This window comes from Trachypithecus francoisi, unplaced genomic scaffold, assembly GCF_009764315.1.
Source record: "Trachypithecus francoisi isolate TF-2019V2 unplaced genomic scaffold, Tfra_2.0 Lachesis_group12, whole genome shotgun sequence".
In the NCBI taxonomy this organism is placed as follows: Eukaryota; Metazoa; Chordata; class Mammalia; order Primates; family Cercopithecidae; genus Trachypithecus; species Trachypithecus francoisi.
Genome location: NW_022681457.1, coordinates 102773747 through 102785979, shown reverse-complemented (window position 1 = coordinate 102785979; position 12233 = coordinate 102773747). Strand labels below are relative to the sequence as shown.

Genomic DNA, 12233 nt, shown 5'->3' with positions numbered 1-12233 from the left:
CCTCAGACCTTGCCCTGGGGCTAGTGGCACAGGGAGAGGGGACCCCTAGTGCCTGGCCTGTGCCCCTGCCCCCTACCTTTTCCTACCTCTGCCTCTGTCCTGTCCTTCAAGGGTCTTGTGCACACTCATGAACATCTCAGCCTGCACATGCAAGCTCAGCCCCTTGGTTGCCCCTCAGGCTTAGGGCTGGGCACACCAGTGGTGCACTCTGTCCTCGGGCTGGCTCTGGGGAAGAGACCCACACAGATCCTGGCAGTGGGCCAAGGGCCATCTGTGCAGGGAACCCCAGAGGCCTGGGCACCCAGAGTATGCTCTAGTGGAGGTGGTTCAAGCTCCAGGTGGGCATGTCCCCTTGTCCCATGGTCTTCCCTCTTTGTGATGAGAGGTTAGCTGGAGAAGGGCCAGACTGGCGGGGTCCCCAGGGTAGGGGCCACTCTCACCTGGGTTTAAGGGTGGTACTGAAGTGCTGACCTATTTTGAACCAGCATATTCACTTCCTGGAGACTCAGTGTGGTAATGTGGATATGGTGGAAAATAATAATAACAACAATAATAATTTAGATGGCAACAGGCAATTATGTTAGGATGGCTGTATAATTTTCTTCCAAACCAGGATGTTTGCAAGACTGACAGGGGGCTCTAACTGGAAGATTTGCCAGGCTACCAGGCATAGACCAAGACTGTGCCAGGCCACCTAGGATGCCTCATGCCACTCAAGTGTTGAGCCCTGGTATGTCAGGCACCGTTCTAAGTGCTTTACACGCTTTGATTCATTCAATCCTTGCAACAAATCTAGGAAGTAGGTACTGTTGTCACCCTCATTTTACAGATGAAGACACCAGGGTGACTTTCTTAAGGAAAGCGGTGGACCTGGGTCTCCAGAGCCACATCCCCAGCTCCCATACCACCCTGAGCCTGGGACTCAGGTTTTTGGGCTTAAACCCCTGTCCCAAAGCACATGACACTTGACTTTGGGAAGCTGCAGGACCTTCAGTTTCTGTATCCATCAGGTGGGAACAATGTTACCTGACTCGCCTTCTCCTGGGGTGCTGGGAGATGCATATGAGTGGGTGTGAGTGAGCCCCGTGAGCAGGACCAAGCTGAACCCAGGAGGTAGAGAACTGGAGCCACCAACCAGAGTCTCTCCCCAAGCTGTGATAATGGAGAGGAGGAGCCCTTTGCTCTGAGTCGGTGGAAAATCTGTTTTTTTTTTTTTTGGAGATGGAGTCTCACTCTGTCGCCCAGGCAGGAGTGCAGTGGCGTGATCTTGGCTCACTGCAAGCTCCGCCTCCCAGGTTCAACAGATTCTCTTGCCTCAGCCTCCTGAGTAGCTGGGACTACAGGTGCGTGCCACCACGCCTGGCTAATTTTTGTATTTTTTTTTAGTAGAGACGGGGTTTCACCATGTTGGCCAGGATGGTCTCGATCTCTTGACCTCGTGATCTGCCTGCCTCGGCCTCCCAAAGTGCTGGATTATAGGCGTGAGCCACCGTGCCCAGCCGGAAATTCTTAATGAGAAAGTCTCTTGGAGGAAATGCTCTTCTAACTTTCAAGAACAGCCCAACTGTGAAAGTATCAATGCAAATTAATTAAAAAGTCAAATTGTGAATAGCTCTTTAATATAAGTAGACAGAATGCATCTGGTGCTTTATATATACCATCCACCGTTCCGAGTGCTTTGCCCGTTTGCATTAACTCATGGAATCTTGGCCACAGCTCTAGGAAGTAGATACTGTTATTAGTTCCATTTATAGGAGGGGAAGCCCAGGTGTGGCTCTAAAACTGCTGTAAGACATATTAACAACCCTATCACATAGGTAAATGTTATTCCCATTTTACATATGGAGAAGCTGAGGCACAGAGCGTTCAAGTGCATTGCCTAAAGTCACCCAGTTAGCAGCATGGCCAGGGTTTGGAAGCAGGTGGTCTGGGCACTGAGCCAGCACAAAGCTGCTCAATGGACAAAAGTCTTCCACATGTCAGAATGAATGTCTGTGTTCAGAAGGGGAGCCGCATGGGGTTTCTGTAGACTCTTCCTGGGGGTTACTATTAAACCCTCAAAATCCAAGGCAGAGCCCTCCACACTATCCCTCTCTGTGCCCAGCACCATGAGTACCTCACACATAATGGAATCAGAACATATCTTTCTTCAAGGGACCAATTCCTTAACTTCCTGAGCAGCCCATTTCTGGAGTTAGTTCTCCCTCCTTAATAACTATGAAAATTCACCGAGGAAGGGAAACCTAGCCAAGTTTTTAATCAGAAAGAATCACATTCAGTGTGTCTAAGTTATTGCCAGCTCTCAGGGAGTGGGCCCAAAGCAACGTGGTTGGATGTTTCTCCAGCTCAGTCCTGGAAGCAACTGGTAACAGAGTGTCTAGTCAGCTGGTGACCGGGATTTCTAGTCCAATTTCCCAGATTTGTGAGGTGAAGAAACTGGGGGCACTAGGCTCAGGGTCTAGAAAATTCATTTTCTTTTTTTTTTTTTTTTTTTTTTTTTGAGATGGAGTCTTGCTCTTGTCACCAGGCTGGAGTGCAATGGCGCGATCTCAGCTTACTGCAACCTCTGCCTCGCAGGTCTCAAGCGATTCTCCTGCCTCAGCCTCCCAAATAGCCGGGATTACAGGTGCCTGCCACTGCAGCCAGCTAATTGGGGTCTAGAAAAGTCTTAATGCCTATCCCTGCATTTTTCAAGGAGATAAAAGGTAGTTTTTTCCCCTGCCACTATGGTCTACGTTGTGCTGGGCTTGGCTGGGCAGATCTGCACAGGTGTGTCCTCCAAGGCTGTTCACCCTGACCAGGGAGGGAATGGGAAACCTGGTTAGTCCCAGCCAGCCATCCATGTATGTGCAGCCCTGGGCAAGTCCTTGCCCCTCTCTGGGACTGGCATTCGCTCCTTAAAGACACTTGTGGGAATCTGGAGAAGCAGTGAAGTTGACCAGCAAGTTCTGGGGAAGACCTGCATTTGTTCCTGGCCCTGACAGATCTCTTTGCCTCTCTGAGCCTCAGTTTCCTCATCTGTTCAAGGGGATCATAGCGATGTCATGAGGAATCAATAGATAAGGTGGGTAAAGGCTTCTGAGCACAGGGCCCAGCTTCAGTGAACGCTGTATAAGACTTCAGGGATTGTTAGCGCTTCATCTTGTTCTATGGTTGAAACCAGAAGTTGCGTACCTGCGGTCTGTGGAGGTGTTTTGCTTGGCCTGCCTAGCGTGTTTTCAAGTACATGAATTTATTGATACTATTTCAAGATTGGGAAATTTCACGTAAGAAGCTAGATCTCTAGCTTCTCTTGAGAAATGGGAGATTTGGCAACATGGGACCCACTTTCTCAGGTGAAGAGCGATCTTTGACTTTAGATGGGGACTGTGCTTTTAACAGCTCACTCATGCTCCCGTAACCCCTGTCAAGTCCCTATGGGAAGGAAGGAAGTCAATATTTACTGAGCATCTTACTGTTTGTCACAGAACGCCTCAAAAGCTGTGCCTACATATTGCATTTAATCTTTACCATAAGCTATTAGTACCTTTATTTTGCCAATGAGGAAATAGAGGCTCAGAGAGTTCAGTTAAGTTACCTAAGGTCATCACACAGTTAGCAGGTGGTACACCCAGGACTGCCAATCAGGACACAGGTTTGTTTTTCCTTTTAGGACTTTCTTTCCACCCTTCACCTAGCACTGGGTCTGTAGAGTAACCTTGGTTATGACCCATTGATGATCAAAAGATGGATTGAAGCGTGTGGTTCTCATTCTTTACCTTCAGACCTCTGGGAGGCTGCGGGTTTAGAGTAGAGGTCGAGAAATCAATGTGAACACCCAGAATTCTTGGACTAAAAGCCTTCCTCCTATATAGAAGATAATCACAGTTTTAAATGTTTTACTGTGAAAATGTTCAAATATATACGATAAAGAATAATAGTATTAATAAACACCCATATCTGAATTACCCAGATTCAACAATTATCAATATTTCATCCTATTTGCCTCATCTACTTTTTTTTTTTTTTTTGAGATGGAGTCTCGCTGTTTCACCCAGGCTGGAGTGCAATAGCGTGCTCTCAGCTCACTGCAACCTCTGCCACCCGGATTCAAGCGATTCTCCTGCCTCAGCCTCCCAAGTAGCTGGGATTATAGGCGAGTGCCACCACGCCCAACTGATTTTTGTAATTTTAGTAGAGATGGGATTTCACCACGTTGGCCAGGCTGGTCTCAAACTCCTGATCTCAGGTGATCCACCTGCCTTGGCCTCCCGAAGTTCTGGGATTACAGGCGTGAGCCACTGTGCCTGGCCTGCTTCATCTACTTTTAAAAATCTTTACTAAATTATTTCAGAACACATGCCAGATACCTTTTCGTTTCGCCCATACTAACTCCAGTGTGCAGCTCTAAAACCAGGGGCATGCCAGAGCCACTGGTTTCAGCGGCTAAGACCTGGCTGGCGCATCTCTTCCTAACTCCATGTTCAGGGACATCATGTTGTTAGCTTGAAATCAGCCATGGTGGGAGTATTTACACTATGGGAATTGGCATACACCACAAACCAGGGCTCCCCTCCACCTCTCTCTCCAGCCGCAGAGAGCTGGTTGTTAAACATTTGCCAGTACACTACAGTCTTGGAACACAAGGACAGTTTCTTGCATGACAACCATGTTATTATCTTACCTAATGAAATTAACACCAACATCAGAATCAAATGTCCCCAATAGTTTTTAAAAAGTCTGTTTACTGATGGCTTCTCCAATCAGGGCTTAAACAAGGTCCACCTGTGATATTTGTTATGTCTCCTGATTTTTATTAATCTAGAGCCATGCCCCTTTTTCCCCCAGTTGTGGCTTTTTAAAATGCCCTTGGCTGCCGTGCATGGTGGCTCACACCTGTAATCCTAGCACTTTGGGAGGGTGAGGAAGGCAGATCACCTGAGGTCGGGAGTTTGAGACTAGCCTGACAAACATGGAGAAACCCTGTCTCTACTAAAAATACAAAATTAGCTGGGCATGGTGGCGCATGCCTGTAATCCCAGTTACTCAGGAGGCTGAGGCAGGAGAATCGCTTGAACCCGGGAGGCAGAGGTTGCGGTGAGCTGAGATTGTGCCACTGCACTTCAGCCTGGGGAACAAGAGCGAAACTCCATCCCCCCAAAATAAATAAATAAATAAACAAATAAATAAATAATAAAAATAAAAATAAAATGTCCTTGGCTGGTGCAGACATGAAGTTGATTTGTGGAGGGTGCCCCACTCGGCAGTGCCTGTTTGTGCTATCAGTTAACCTGTTCCTCTGTTCCTGGACTTTCTGTATATGCTCTAAAGTCTGAATGGGTTATGTTGGCTTTCTGTTATTTTGCCATTAACACATACCAGAAGTGCCCTCATTATGGAATCTTTTGCCACGAAGGAGGGGTTGTCAGACTCGGGAAAGCTGGCCCTTCTGGTCGAGCCTCACCAGTCAGGGCAAGTCTTTTTGCATTCGGTCCTGGGAATGCTGAACCTACATCCACCTTTGGGAGTTCATTCCACATGCTGCCACTTGGATGATCAGTATTCCTACCTCATGTCTAACTGCAATCTTTCCTGCTTTAGGTGAAGCCCATTTTCTCCACCTGGAACCCTGAGATTTCTTTTTTTTCCTTTTCTTTTTTTTTTTTTTTTGAGACGGAGTCTTGCTCTTTCGCCTGGATTGGAGTGCAGTGGCGCGATCTCAGCTCACTGCAACCTCGGCTCACTGCAACCTCCACCCCTGGGTTCAGGTGATTCTCCTGCTTCAGCCTCTCGAGTAGCTGGGATTACCGGTACCTGCCACCACGCCCAGCTAATTTTTGTATTTTTAGTAGAGATGGGGTTTCACCATGTTGGCCAGGCTGGTCTTGAACTCCTGATCTCAGGTGATCCACCCGCCTTGGCCTCCCAAAATGCTGGGATCACAGATGTGAGCCACTGCGCCTGGCCCTGGGATATTTTAACCTCCTCTCTCTCCAGTCTCTTGTAATGCTGAGAAGAAAAATTCCCCAATGTCCTGTGATTCCGGGATTCTAAGGGCTGTACTTGCAGCAGTCCTCATTTCACCCTGGAGTGGTTATGACCTCGTTATGCCCCAGCCCCTCCCTGCCTAGGAGAAGGCAGGTATCCCTTTTCCACTCACCTGAAGGATGGGGCTCTCACCGATCAGGGTGACGGCATTCACCTTTACCTGCCGTCCTGGGATCCCCCTGCACAGCCTGGCCTACAGGTCTGGGGTCTTGTCCACTGGCCCAGCCTCAGGTCATGATTCTGATTCCCTCACAGGGCTCCTGTCCTTGCTTGGTCTTTCCAACTGAATTGAATCACAGAAGCTGACTCCTCTCTGTCTTTATCCTCTTGTCACCTCACTGAGTCAGCTGGGAGCTTGCTCTTTCCTTCTAGAAACAGGGGACTGTGGTGAAAACACTTGTTGCAGCTGAGCATTCTTCTTGAATCTGTTTTTTTTTTTTTTTGAGACGGAGTCTCGCTCTGTCACCCAGGCTGGAGTGCAATGGCGCAATCTCGGCTCACTGCAAACTCCACCCCCTGGGTTCATGTCATTCTGCTGCCTCAGCCTCCTGAATAACTGGGACTACAGACACCCGTCACCACGCCAGGCTAATTTTTTGTATTTTTAAATAGAGACAGGGTTTCACCGTGTTAGCCAGGATGGTCTCGATCTCCTGACCTCATGATCTGCCCTCCTCGGCCTCCCAAAGTGCTGGGATTATGGGTGTGAGTCACTATGCCTGGCTGAATTTTTTTTTTTTTTGAGACAGGGTCTCGTTGCATCGTCCAGGCTGGAGTGCACTGGCATAATCACAGCTCACACTGCAATCTCGACCTCCTGGTCAAGAAAGATCCTCCCACCTCAGCCTCCTGAGTAGCCAGAATGCTAGGCATGCACCACCATGTCCGGCTAATTTTTGTGTGTGTGTGTGTGTGTGTTTTTAAGAGACAGGGTCTCACTGTGTTGCCCAGGCTGGTCTCAAACTCCTGGGCTCTAGCAATTCGCCCACCTCAGCCTCTTAAAGTGTTGGGATTGCGGGCGTGAGTCACTGCACCTGGCCCCTGCTTGAATTTTCAAAACGGCTTGACCTGGAAGGGATACCACTCCTCTGGGAAGCAGAGTGGCACACGGGGGACGTGGAGGCTTTGCTAGTGCTGGACCTTCAATAGAAGGTTGAATCCAAGTGTGTGTTGAAGCTGATGTTAGGAGAACATCCTGGGACCCAACCTGGGAAACACACTATTCAGGAATGATAAGGCCCTTGTTAGACCCATCCCTTCCACATGGCAGACCTCTAATGCAGCCCATTGCCTCGGGGAAGCTTGGGGGTGGGCAGTGTTAACTTGACTTCTTCTCAAAGGTAATTGACATCACCTACAAGGGAAGAAATCAGAGGAACTTGGAGGAATGAAAAGCTAGTCTGGCAGTGACCATTAACAGGGAGGCAGACAATCTGGACACCTGCAATTCTGAAGTCTCAGAAAAAGGTCTGACTGATAAAGAAAAATTCAAGGTAAATTAGAAGCGGTATTTGGTCAAGGTCATGGTAACAGAAATGTAACTGACAGCTAAGGATTACTGCATGAGGTGCTGAATGGCACTTGAATGTTTCCTTCCTTCCTTCCTTCCTTCCTTCCTTCCTTCCTTCCTTCCTTCCTTCCCTCCTTCTTCTTCTTCTTCTTTTTTTTTAGAGAGAGGGTCTTGCTGTCCAGTCACTGACTGGAGTACAGTAATGCAGTCATGGCTTGCTGTAGCCTTCCTGGGCTCAAGCAATCCTCAGCCTTCTGAGTACCTGGGACTACAGGCATGCACCCCTGGGCACGGTGGCAATGTGCCTATAATCCCAGCACTTTGGGAGGTCAAGAGGTCTCTTCAGGCCTTTGCATGTGCTGTTTCTCCTGCTGGGAATGCCCCTCCACTTGCTTTTTTTTTTGAGACAGGGTCTTGTTCTGTTGCCCAGGCTGGAGTGCAGTGGCATCATCTTGGCTCACTGCAACCTCTGCCTTCCGGGTTCAAGCGATTCTCCTTCAGCCTCCTGACTAGCTTGGGACTACAGGGCCATGCCACCATGCCCGGCTAATTTGTGTAGTTTTAGTAGAGATGGAATTTCACCATGTTGGCCAGGCTGGTCTCGAACTCCTGAGCTCAAGTGATCCCCCCACCTCGGCCTCCCAAAGTGTGGGGATTATAGGTGTGAGTCACTGTGCCTGGTCTCAACTTGCTCGAGTGGACTAACTTGCTGTAGGTCTCAACTTCCATAACAGGTCTGAGAAGGCTGGGCTTCTGATTACATATTCTGTCTTAGTCCTGAGCTTTGAAACACTGTCAACCTAATACAAATGGTTATTCAATAGTTATTGGTGTAATCATCTGTTGAATGCGTCTTTTCCCGCGGCTTGGGGCCTCCAGGAGAGCAGGGACTATGGCTGTTTTGCCCACTGCTGTGCCCCGGGTGCTGTGGCTTGCCTGGGATGTGGTGGAGCTTAGTGCATGAGTGCTGAATGAATAATTGAAGCAGAATTCTCTAAACCACAGTTTCTTTATCCAAAAATGGGCCTACGAGTATCTTTCTTTTAAATGGAAATATACATAACATTAATTCCTTTCCTATCCTCAACCTTTGCAAAGAAACTTACAAGAGATAAATAGTCTTGTGAATTAGTAGCCTGAAAAACCTGCAACTCAAGGGATTGAACATGAAGTTGGAAAGGTAATTCTGGAATGATTGAGATGTCCCTGGCTGCAACAGGGGGATGGGCTGAATGATCCTCTCTGGTCCTGGGGTGAGGGAATACTTTCTCCTAGGGGTTAGAGAGCTGGTTTGCTTATGTGTGCAGGGCCAGGGCTGGGCTGAGAAATTCGTGGAGAATTGGGGTGGGGGTAAGGGTCGGGGTGGGGGCTCCATTCCACCCTAGGTGTGACTTAGAAGTGTCTCTTGGCCTGGTGGAAGGTAGGATGGCCCAGGACCCACCGCCTCCCCTACGCTGGACAGGGAATTTCCTGAAAGAGGTGACATAGAGTTTAGGCCTGAGGGGTTGGTAAGGTAAGCTTGGCTGGTGGTGAGGGGAAAACTGTTCTAGCATTCTAGGCTAAGGGAAGAGCATGTCCAAAGGCCTGGAGGTGAAATGGCAGAGTGGGACTGAGGAAGGAAAGGTTCAGAGTGGTGGGTGGGCAGGTGAGGAGTGGCTGGACCACATGCAAAGCTGGAAGAGGCCAGCTTGGGCCAGGGAATGAGGAGAGAGACGTCTTGGAGGAGGCTGACACTTGTGGGGCTCTGTGTTTATGTGTGTGTGCATACATGTGTGTGTGTCCATGTGTGCTGGGGAGGTGGATAGGGCACAGGGGGCAGTATCTCCAGCCTCCTACCAGCAACTATGCACACAGAAGCCCAGTCGGCATCCCTGCAGAGACAGACGCCCCGGCACTGCCTTCTCAGAAACCCGCCGGGGCAGGAGCAGCTGCTTCTAAATCAAGGCCAAAGGCAGCCAAGGGGCCGGGTTGGGTTTGGTGGTGCTGCTGCATGGGCTGATGTGGGGGCAGGGGCTGAAGGGGGCTCTCGGGCAGGGATTCTGGGCCAGAATGAGCCTGGCTGGTTTGGGGAAGTTTATTTTGGAAGCTGGGATGATGCAAAATTAAGTGGGGAGGAAAAAATAGATGAGGCGACCGAGAGGGTCTGTCTGTGGCTGGCGGGGCTGTAAGTGGCCAGCGAGAAGTGCGTTGTTGGGTAAACAGATGGGGGTGGCAGCTTTCTGCACACTCGCTATAAATATCCCGCAGTTTGCCGCCCTTGCCGGGGTTTCCTGGCACCGTGGGTGTGGAGATCAAGGTACAGACACAGGGCACTTCCGGAGTGGCAGAGAGTGGCCAGGGCCCTGCTCAGATCCCAGCCTCCTGGGGATGGAGTGGGCACCGGGAACTGAGGCTGAGGCCCGAGGAGGGGCGGGAGATGCTTTTTTGCTATTAACTGGCTGTGGTTCTCAGGCAAGCCATGTGACCTCCGTGGGCCTCAATTTCTTCACCTGTAAGATGGGCATGATAAAATGAGGCAAGGCATGTGTCGCTGCTGGGACAGGCACCCTGGAGACCCTCAGGAAATGATCAAGTGCGTGGGCGCTGTGTGACCTGGGTGAGTTCTCTTGTTGCCCTGAGTCTCAATGTCTTCATTTCTTCTTCCAAAATATGGGGAGAAGAACCACTGTCTGGCAGCTGAAATGGAACTGTGGGTCTGGCACTGGACTTGCAATGTGTGTGGTATTTCAGTACAAACTGGGGGCCCGGCTGAAGCCCTCCCCCAGCCCTGTGCAGCCCCTGTGGGATCTGTCTCATCTCTGCAATATGGTAGTGATGGTAATGGTGATGATAGCAGCCATGCCCACTGCGAGCCTTTTGGTGACCCAAGGGCTTTGTAAACTGTTGTCTGAGTTCTTCGCTATCTCAGCTTATTTTCCCACCTCCTCACCTCTTACAGATAAAGAATCCGAGGTGCAGAGAGATGGGACTGCTGGAAGGAACACAGCCAGATCCACAAGAGCCTTCATTTGGACGATAAATATTCACTGAAGATCTGCCACATGTCAGGCCCCAGGCCAGGTGCTGGGGATTTAGCAGAAAACCAGCCAGACCCGTTTCCTGCGTCCATGGAGTGCACAGGCTGGTGGGGGAGATGGGCTATAAATCCGCGAACCAAATTACACAGAGATGAGCGCCGAGCACCTAGCGTGGCCTGCGACCCCTCGGGCTCCCATAACTGTGACAGATGTGCTTGGGCTCCTTGTAGGACCGAGGGACTTTGTTATCCACAGCACTGGCCTTAAGTTGGCTGCTACCTGATGAGAGGAATTAGGAACATACCAGCACTTTGGGAGGCCGAGGTGGGCGGATCACGAGGTCAGGAGATCAAGATCATCCTGGCCAACATGGTGAAACCCTGTCTCTACTAAAAATATAAAAATTAGCCAGGTGTGGTGGCAGGCACCTGTAATCCCAGCTACTTGGGAGGATGAGGCAGGGGAATTGCTTGAACCTGGGAGGCAGAGGTTGCAGTGAGCTGAGATCATGCCACTGCACTCCAGCCTGGGTGACAGAGAGAGACTCTGTCTCAAAAAAAAAAAAAAAAAGGACATATATTAATACATTCAGTTCATCAAAACAGTCCCTGAATACACCACTGTGCAGAACTTGTGCGAGCCTCTGGGGACCCAGGGCTGGTCAGGCTGGCTGGGCAGAACGGGATGAAAACATTGCCTTATACACATTTGTAGAATATGTTGCAATGGGAGAAATCTTCCCACAGCTTCTCATGAGTCCAGTGAAGTAGGCAGGGCAGGTATCATTGTCCCCGTTTTATAGATCAGGAAATTGAGGTCCAGTGTGGTGAAGTCTCTTGGCCAGGACACTCGGTCAGGATGTGACATGAACACAGGACTGCCTGCAGATGAGAAGGGGCCCTGTAGCAGTGGGAGAGGTCCCAAGGCCCCCAGCTGCCCCTGAGGACCCCGTCAAGCTCAGCAGTGAGACTTTGGCCAGGGGAAGGGCAGGCATTTTATCCTGTCTCTTGCATTCCATTCAGAAGGTCCCTGTCTGCAGCTGGAGGGTGGACGGGACCCTGGACAGGGTCACTAGAGACCCTGCTCTGCCCTTCACCCACAGTGCCATGGGAATCCGGCACATGCTCTCTGAACCTGTGTTCTTCTCTGTCAATGAAAGGGTTGGACTTGATTATCTCTAGGGAGCATTTTAGTCCCTGAGGCCCTGCCCTTGGACCCCTGGGGTCATAGCTGGGAGCAAGGATCCATCTGAGAGTGGCTCAGGACAAGACTCATCTCCAGCCCCAACTGGGAGACTTGCTCTCTGGCTGATGGTGAAGTCTCGACCCACAGCGAGCCGAGCCAGGGAGCTGGGGAGGGAGGATGTCTTTGCAGGCCACTGGGATCCCTGCACTGAGGCCATGGGGCCAGGGTCTTTCTGCTGTCTCCCCTCCCTGCCCAGTCCCCACCCCCCTGACTGGGGGACAGTGCTCCAGGCAGCTGGAATGGGACACAGTTTGTGTGGCAGCGAGGTATCCAGGTTCTCCTCCTTCCAGATCTAAGGTAGGAATGCACTTCCCACCTCCTTGAAGTTAGAGGTGGCTGTGTGACTGGCTTTGGCCAGCAAAATGTGACAGCAAGCAGCAACTAGCAGGTTGGGGGTGACTTGGGACCCGGGTGGGGACGACACAGAGCAGATG

The 12233-nt window shown here is 50.3% G+C and overlaps 1 long non-coding RNA gene across 1 annotated transcript; it reads left to right on the top strand.

Moving 5' to 3' along the window:
• Positions 1 to 7329: 7329 nt before the first annotated feature.
• LOC117093934 lies at positions 7330 to 10896 on the top strand. The gene is made up of 3 exons (XR_004441302.1): positions 7330 to 7520; positions 9989 to 10133; positions 10476 to 10896. It is a non-coding gene; the product is annotated as an uncharacterized LOC117093934 (long non-coding RNA).
• Positions 10897 to 12233: the final 1337 nt, after the last annotated feature.